The sequence below is a fragment of the Rhipicephalus microplus genome, unplaced genomic scaffold (assembly GCF_043290135.1).
Source record: "Rhipicephalus microplus isolate Deutch F79 unplaced genomic scaffold, USDA_Rmic scaffold_70, whole genome shotgun sequence".
In the NCBI taxonomy this organism is placed as follows: Eukaryota; Metazoa; Arthropoda; class Arachnida; order Ixodida; family Ixodidae; genus Rhipicephalus; species Rhipicephalus microplus.
The window spans coordinates 231,097-240,727 of record NW_027464643.1 but is presented as its reverse complement, the minus strand read 5'-3'; positions in this window follow the sequence as shown (position 1 = coordinate 240,727).

The window sequence follows — 9,631 nt, the reverse complement described above, 5'->3', positions numbered from 1 at the left end:
CAATTGCGAATCTGCTATATTGTGATATTATCGTGAAAGCGCATGCAAGCAACGTGAAACCCTTAATACAATGTCATTTAGCGAGATACAGCGTTCTGTACTGTACTAAGTTGGTGAAAACTGTGAGGTCATTCAACTATCGTAATTGTGAGCGAAACAGTGTAACAGAGCGTTTATTAGATAGAAGTGCGAAGGTTAGGTTAGGTTAAGATATGAAGCGTTGTAAAACTGCATTAAGCAATGTCAGCTATTGAGATGCAGTGTTTTTACCAATACAATTCGGAAACTGTGACATCTATTGTGAAAGCGCATGAAACCGTCGTAATGTTGCAGAAAGCATTGTAAAGTAGCGAGTAAAACGTTTTCTAACGATAGAATTACGAAGGTTAGGTTAGGTTGGGTTATGTTAGTTTAAGCTAGGCAGCGTCGTGAAACCACAAAAAACGACCTCGTCTAACGAGATAGTGTTGTTTTCTTGCGAGTACGAAACTGTGATAGCTGAAACATTGTGAAAGAACACAACACGGCGCGAACTAGGCAGATAGTGCGTCTCGTACCGTTAATATTGCGAACCTGCTATATTGTGATATTCTCGTGAAAGCGCATGCAAGCAACGTGAAACCTTGAATAACGATGTCATTTAGCGAGATACAGCGTTCTGTACTGTACTACGTTGGTGAAAAACTGTGAGGGCATGCAAATATTGTAATTGTGAGCGAAACAGTGTAACAGAGCGTTTATTAGATAGAAGTGCGAAGGTTAGGTTAGGTTAAGTTATGAAGCGTTGTAAAACTGCATTAAGAATGTCAGCTATTGAGATGCAATGTTTTCACCAATACAAGTCGGAAACTGTGACATCTATTGTGAAAGCGCATGAAACGGTAGTAATGTTGCAGAAAGCATTGTAAAGTAGCGAGTAAAACGTTTTCTAACGACAGAATTGCGAAGGTTAGGTTAGGTTGGGTTATGTTAGTTTAAGCTAGGTAGCGTCGTGAAACCGCAAAAAACAACCTCGTATAACGAGATAGTGTTGTTTTGTTGCGAGTACGAAACTGCGATAGCTGAAATATTGTGAAAGCACGCAACATGGCGTGAACTAGCCAGATAGTGCGTCTTGTACCGTTACAAGTGCGAAACTGCTATATTGTGATATTCTCGTGAAAGCGCATGCAAGCATCATGAAACCTTAATTAACGATGTCATTTAGCGAGATACAGCGTTCTCTACTGTACTAAGTTAGTGAAAAACTGTGAGGTCATGCAAATATTGTAATTGTGAGCGAAACAGTGTAACAGAGCGTTTATTAGATAGAATTGCGAAGGTTAGGTTAGGTTAAGTTATGAAGATTTGTAAAACTGCATTAAGCAATGTCAGCTATTGAGATGCAGTGTTTTTCACCATAACAAGTCGGAAACTGCGACATCTAATGTGAAAGAGCATGAAACCGTCGAAATGTTGCAGAAAGCATTGTAAAGTAGCGAGTAAAACGTTTTCTAACGATAGAATTGCGAAGGTTAGGTTAGGTTGGGTTATGTTAGTTTAAGCTAGGTAGCGTCGTGAAACCACAAAAAACGACCTCGTCTAACGAGATAGTGTTGTTTTGTTGCGAGTACGAAACTGTGATAGCTGAAATATTGTGAAAGCACACAACACGGCGTGAACTAGCCAGATAGTGCGTCTTGTACCGTTACAAGTGCGAAACTGCTATATTGTGATATTCTCGTGAAAGCGCATGCAAGCATCATGAAACCTTAAATAACGATGTCATTTAGAGAGACACAGCGTTCTCTACTGTACTAAGTTAGTGAAAAACTGTGAGGTCATGCAAATATTGTAATTGTGAGTGAAACAGTGTAACAGAGCGTTTATTAGATAGAATTGCGAAGGTTAGGTTAGGTTAAATTATGAGGCGTTGTAAAACCGCATTAAACAATGTCAGCTATTGAGATGCAGTGTTTTTCACCATAACAAGTCGGAAACTGCGACTTCTAATTTGAAAGAGCATGAAACCGTCGAAATGTTGCAGAAAGCATTGTAAAGTAGCGAGTAAAATGTTTTCTAACGATAAAATTGCGAAGGTTAGGTTAGGTTGGGTTATGTTAGTTTAAGCTAGGTAGCGTCGTGAAACCGCAAAAAACAACCTCGTATAACGAGATAGTGTTGTTTTGTTGCGAGTACGAAACTGCGATAGCTGAAATATTGTGAAAGCACGCAACATGGCGTGAACTAGCCAGATAGTGCGTCTTGTACCGTTACAAGTGCGAAACTGCTATATTGTGATATTCTCGTGAAAGCGCATGCAAGCATCATGAAACCTTAATTAACGATGTCATTTAGCGAGATACAGCGTTCTCTACTGTACTAAGTTAGTGAAAAACTGTGAGGTCATGCAAATATTGTAATTGTGAGCGAAACAGTGTAACAGAGCGTTTATTAGATAGAATTGCGAAGGTTAGGTTAGGTTAAGTTATGAAGATTTGTAAAACTGCATTAAGCAATGTCAGCTATTGAGATGCAGTGTTTTTCACCATAACAAGTCGGAAACTGCGACATCTAATGTGAAAGAGCATGAAACCGTCGAAATGTTGCAGAAAGCATTGTAAAGTAGCGAGTAAAACGTTTTCTAACGATAGAATTGCGAAGGTTAGGTTAGGTTGGGTTATGTTAGTTTAAGCTAGGTAGCGTCGTGAAACCACAAAAAACGACCTCGTCTAACGAGATAGTGTTGTTTTGTTGCGAGTACGAAACTGTGATAGCTGAAATATTGTGAAAGCACACAACACGGCGTGAACTAGCCAGATAGTGCGTCTTGTACCGTTACAAGTGCGAAACTGCTATATTGTGATATTCTCGTGAAAGCGCATGCAAGCATCATGAAACCTTAAATAACGATGTCATTTAGAGAGACACAGCGTTCTCTACTGTACTAAGTTAGTGAAAAACTGTGAGGTCATGCAAATATTGTAATTGTGAGTGAAACAGTGTAACAGAGCGTTTATTAGATAGAATTGCGAAGGTTAGGTTAGGTTAAATTATGAAGCGTTGTAAAACCGCATTAAACAATGTCAGCTATTGAGATGCAGTGTTTTTCACCATAACAAGTCGGAAACTGCGACTTCTAATTTGAAAGAGCATGAAACCGTCGAAATGTTGCAGAAAGCATTGTAAAGTAGCGAGTAAAATGTTTTCTAACGATAAAATTGCGAAGGTTAGGTTAGGTTGGGTTATGTTAGTTTAAGCTAGGTAGCGTCGATAAACCACCAAAAACGACCTCATCTAACGAGATAGTGTTGTTTTGTTGCGAGTACGAAACTGTGATAGCTGAAATATTGTGAAAGCACACAACACGGCGTGAACTAGCCAGATAGTGCGTCTTGTACCGTTACAAGTGCGAAACTGCTATATTGTGATATTCTCGTGAAAGCGCATCCAAGCATCAAGAAACCTTAAATAACGATGTCATTTAGCGAGATACAGCGTTCTCTACTGTACTAAGTTGGTGAAAAACTGTGAGGTCACGCAAATATCGTAATTGTGAGCGAAACAGTCTCACAGAGCGTTTATTAGATAGAAGTGCGAAGGTTAGGTTAAGTCAAGATATGAAGCGTTGTAAAACTGCATTAAGCAATGTCAGCTATTGAGATGCAGTGTTTTTACCAATACAATTCGGAAACTGTGACATCTATTGTGAAAGCGCATGAAACCGTCGTAATGTTGCAGAAAGCATTGTAAAGTAGCGAGTAAAACGTTTTCTAACGATAGAATTGCGAAGGTTAGGTTAGGTTGGGTTATGTTAGTTTAAGCTAGGCAGCGTCGTGAAACCACAAAAAACGACCTCGTCTAACGAGATAGTGTTGTTTTCTTGCGAGTACGAAACTGTGATAGCTGAAACATTGTGAAAGAACACAACACGGCGCGAACTAGGCAGATAGTGCGTCTCGTACCGTTAATATTGCGAACCTGCTATATTGTGATATTCTCGTGAAAGCGCATGCAAGCAACGTGAAACCTTGAATAACGATGTCATTTAGCGAGATACAGCGTTCTGTACTGTACTAAGTTGGTGAAAAACTGTGAGGGCATGCAAATATTGTAATTGTGAGCGAAACAGTGTAACAGAGCGTTTATTAGATAGAAGTGCGAAGGTTAGGTTAGGTTAAGTTATGAAGCGTTGTAAAACTGCATTAAGAATGTCAGCTATTGAGATGCAATGTTTTCACCAATACAAGTCGGAAACTGTGACATCTATTGTGAAAGCGCATGAAACGGTAGTAATGTTGCAGAAAGCATTGTAAAGTAGCGAGTAAAACGTTTTCTAACGACAGAATTGCGAAGGTTAGGTTAGGTTGGGTTATGTTAGTTTAAGCTAGGTAGCGTCGTGAAACCGCAAAAAACAACCTCGTATAACGAGATAGTGTTGTTTTGTTGCGAGTACGAAACTGCGATAGCTGAAATATTGTGAAAGCACGCAACATGGCGTGAACTAGCCAGATAGTGCGTCTTGTACCGTTACAAGTGCGAAACTGCTATATTGTGATATTCTCGTGAAAGCGCATGCAAGCATCATGAAACCTTAATTAACGATGTCATTTAGCGAGATACAGCGTTCTCTACTGTACTAAGTTAGTGAAAAACTGTGAGGTCATGCAAATATTGTAATTGTGAGCGAAACAGTGTAACAGAGCGTTTATTAGATAGAATTGCGAAGGTTAGGTTAGGTTAAGTTATGAAGATTTGTAAAACTGCATTAAGCAATGTCAGCTATTGAGATGCAGTGTTTTTCACCAAAACAAGTCGGAAACTGCGACATCTAATGTGAAAGAGAATGAAACCGTCGAAATGTTGCAGAAAGCATTGTAAAGTAGCGAGTAAAACGTTTTCTAACGATAGAATTGCGAAGGTTAGGTTAGGTTGGGTTATGTTAGTTTAAGCTAGGTAGCGTCGTGAAACCACAAAAAACGACCTCGTCTAACGAGATAGTGTTGTTTTGTTGCGAGTACGAAACTGTGATAGCTGAAATATTGTGAAAGCACACAACACGGCGTGAACTAGCCAGATAGTGCGTCTTGTACCGTTACAAGTGCGAAACTGCTATATTGTGATATTCTCGTGAAAGCGCATGCAAGCATCATGAAACCTTAAATAACGATGTCATTTAGAGAGACACAGCGTTCTCTACTGTACTAAGTTAGTGAAAAACTGTGAGGTCATGCAAATATTGTAATTGTGAGTGAAACAGTGTAACAGAGCGTTTATTAGATAGAATTGCGAAGGTTAGGTTAGGTTAAATTATGAAGCGTTGTAAAACCGCATTAAACAATGTCAGCTATTGAGATGCAGTGTTTTTCACCATAACAAGTCGGAAACTGCGACTTCTAATTTGAAAGAGCATGAAACCGTCGAAATGTTGCAGAAAGCATTGTAAAGTAGCGAGTAAAATGTTTTCTAACGATAAAATTGCGAAGGTTAGGTTAGGTTGGGTTATGTTAGTTTAAGCTAGGTAGCGTCGATAAACCACCAAAAACGACCTCATCTAACGAGATAGTGTTGTTTTGTTGCGAGTACGAAACTGTGATAGCTGAAATATTGTGAAAGCACACAACACGGCGTGAACTAGCCAGATAGTGCGTCTTGTACCGTTACAAGTGCGAAACTGCTATATTGTGATATTCTCGTGAAAGCGCATCCAAGCATCAAGAAACCTTAAATAACGATGTCATTTAGCGAGATACAGCGTTCTCTACTGTACTAAGTTGGTGAAAAACTGTGAGGTCACGCAAATATCGTAATTGTGAGCGAAACAGTCTCACAGAGCGTTTATTAGATAGAAGTGCGAAGGTTAGGTTAAGTCAAGTTATGAAGCGTTGTAAAACTGCATTAGGCAATGTCAGCTATTGAGATGCAGTGTTTTCACCATTACAAGTCGGAAACTGCGACATCTATTGTGAAAGCGCATAAAACCGTCGTAATGTTGCAGAAAGCATTGAAAAGTAGCGAGTAAAACGTTTTCTAACGATAGAATTGTGAAGGTTAGGTTAGGTTGGGTTATGTTAGATTAAGCTAGGTAGCATCGTGAAACCACCAAAAACGACCTCATCTAACAAGATAGTGTTCTATTGTTGCGAGTACGAAACTGCGATAGCTAAAATATTGTGAAAGCACACAACACGGCGTGAACTAGCCAAATAGTGCGTCTTGTACCGTTACAAGTGCGAAACTGCTATATTGTGGTATTCTCGTGAAAGCACATGCAAGCAGCGTGAAACGTTAAATAACGATGTCATTTAGCGAGATACAGCGTTCTGTACTGTACTAAGTTGGTGAAAAACTGTGAGGTCATGCAAATATTGTAATTGTGAGCGAAACAGTGTAACAGAGCGTTTATTAGAAGTGCGAAGGCTCGGTTAGGTTAAGTTACGAAGTGTTGTAAAACTGCATTAAGCAATGTCAGCTATTGAGATGCAGTGTTTTTACCAATACAACTTAGAAACTGTGACATCTATTGTGAAAGCGCATTAAACCGTCGTAATGTTGCAGAAAGCATTGTAAAGTAGCGAGTAAAACGTTTTCTAACGATAGAATTGCGAAGGTTAGGTTAGGTTGGGTTATGTTAGTTTAAGCTAGGTAGCGTCGTGAAACCACAAAAAACGACCTCGTCTAACGAGATAGTGTTGTTTTGTTGCGAGTACGAAACTGTGATAGCTGAAACATTGTGAAAGCACACAACACGGCGCGAACTAGCCAGATAGTGCGTCTTGTACCGTTACAATTGCGAACCTGGTATATTGTGATATTCTCGTGAAAGCGCATGCAAGCAACGTGAAACCTTAAATATTGATGTCATTTAGCGAGATACAGCGTTCTGTACTGTACTAAGTTGGTGAAAAACTGTGAGGTCATGCAAATATCGTAATTGTGAGCGAAACAGTGTAACAGAGCGTTTATTAGATAGAAGTGCGAAGGTTAGGTTAGGTTAAGTTATGAAGCGTTGTAAAACTGCATTAAGCAATGTCAGCTATTGAGATGCAGTGTTTTCACCAATACAAGTCGGAAACTGTGACATCTATTGTGAAAGCGCATGAAGCGGTAGTAATGTTGCAGAAAGCATTGTTGAGTAGCGAGTAAAACGTTTTCTAACGATAGAATTGCGAAGGTTAGGTTAGGTTGGGTTATGTTAGTTTAAGCTAGGTAGCGTCGTGAAACCACAAAAAACGACCTCGTCTAACGAGATAGTGTTGTTTTGTTGCGAGTACGAAACTGTGATAGCTGAAATATTGTGAAAGCACACAACACGGCGTGAACTAGCCAGATAGTGCGTCTTGTACCGTTACAAGTGCGAAACTGCTATATTGTGATATTCTCGTGAAAGAGCATGCAAGCAACGTGAAACCTTAAATACAATGTCATTTAGCGAGATACAGCGTTCTGTACTGTACTAAGTTTGTGAAAAACTGTGAGGTCATTCAACTATCGTAATTGTGAGCGAAACAGTGTAACAGAGCGTTTATTAGATAGAAGTGCGAAGGTTAGGTTAGGTTAAGTTATGAAGCGTTGTAAAACTGCATTAAGCAATGTCAGCTATTGAGATGCAGTGTTTTTACCAATACAACTCGGAAACTGTGACATCTATTGTGAAAGCGCATGAAACCGTCGTAATGTTGCAGAAAGCATTGTAAAGTAGCGAGTAAAACGTTTTCTAACGATAGAATTGCGAAGGTTAGGTTAGGTTGGGTTATGTTAGTTTAAGCTAGGCAGCGTCGTGAAACCACAAAAAACGACCTCGTCTAACGAGATAGTGTTGTTTTCTTGCGAGTACGAAACTGTGATAGCTGAAACATTGTGAAAGCACACAACACGGCGCGAACTAGCCAGATAGTGCGTCTTGTACCGTTAATATTGCGAACCTGCTATATTGTGATATTCTCGTGAAAGCGCATGCAAGCAACGTGAAACCTTGAATAACGATGTCATTTAGCGAGATACAGCGTTCTGTACTGTACTAAGGTGGTGAAAAACTGTGAGGGCATGCAAATATTGTAATTGTGAGCGAAACAGTGTAACAGAGCGTTTATTAGATAGAAGTGCGAAGGTTAGGTTAGGTTAAGTTATGAAGCGTTGTAAAACTGCATTAAGAATGTCAGCTATTGAGATGCAGTGTTTTCACGAATACAAGTCGGAAACTGTGACATCTATTGTGAAAGCGCATGAAACGGTAGTAATGTTGCAGAAAGCATTGTAAAGTAGCGAGTAAAACGTTTTCTAACGACAGAATTGCGAAGGTTAGGTTAGGTTGGGTTATGTTAGTTTAAGCTAGGTAGCGTCGTGAAACCACAAAAACAACCTCGTCTAACGAGATAGTGTTGTTTTGTTGCGAGTACGAAACTGCGATAGCTGAAATATTGTGAAAGCACACAACATGGCGTGAACTAGCCAGATAGTGCGTCTTGTACCGTTACAAGTGCGAAACTGCTATATTGTGATATTCTCGTGAAAGCGCATGCAAGCATCATGAAACCTTAAATAACGATGTCATTTAGCGAGATACAGCGTTCTCTACTGTACTAAGTTAGTGAAAAACTGTGAGGTCATGCAAATATTGTAATTGTGAGCGAAACAGTGTAACAGAGCGTTTATTAGATAGAATTGCGAAGGTTAGGTTAGGTTAAGTTATGAAGATTTGTAAAACTGCATTAAGCAATGTCAGCTATTGAGATGCAGTGTTTTTCACCATAACAAGTCGGAAACTGCGACATCTAATGTGAAAGAGCATGAAACCGTCGAAATGTTGCAGAAAGCATTGTAAAGTAGCGAGTAAAACGTTTTCTAACGATAGAATTGCGAAGGTTAGGTTAGGTTGGGTTATGTTAGTTTAAGCTAGGTAGCGTCGTGAAACCACAAAAAACGACCTCGTCTAACGAGATAGTGTTGTTTTGTTGCGAGTACGAAACTGTGACAGCTGAAATATTGTGAAAGCACACAACACGGCGTGAACTAGCCAGATAGTGCGTCTTGTACCGTTACAAGTGCGAAACTGCTATATTGTGATATTCTCGTGAAAGCGCATGCAAGCATCATGAAACCTTAAATAACGATGTCATTTAGCGAGATACAGCGTTCTCTACTGTACTAAGTTAGTGAAAAACTGTGAGGTTATGCAAATATTGTAATTGTGAGTGAAACAGTATAACAGAGCGTTTATTAGATAGAATTGCGAAGGTTAGGTTAGGTTAAATTATGAAGCGTTGTCAAACCGCATTAAACAATGTCAGCTATTGAGATGCAGTGTTTTTCACCATAACAAGTCGGAAACTGCGACATCTAATGTGAAAGAGCATGAAACCGTCAAAATGTTGCAGAAAGCATTGTAAAGTAGCGAGTAAAATGTTTTCTAACGATAAAATTGCGAAGGTTAGGTTAGGTTGGGTTATGTTAGTTTAAGCTAGGTAGCGTCGATAAACCACCAAAAACGACCTCATCTAACGAGATAGTGTTGTTTTGTTGCGAGTACGAAACTGTGATAGCTGAAATATTGTGAAAGCACACAACACGGCGTGAACTAGCCAGATAGTGCGTCTTGTACCGTTACAAGTGCGAAACTGCTATATTGTGATATTCTCGTGAAAGCGCATCC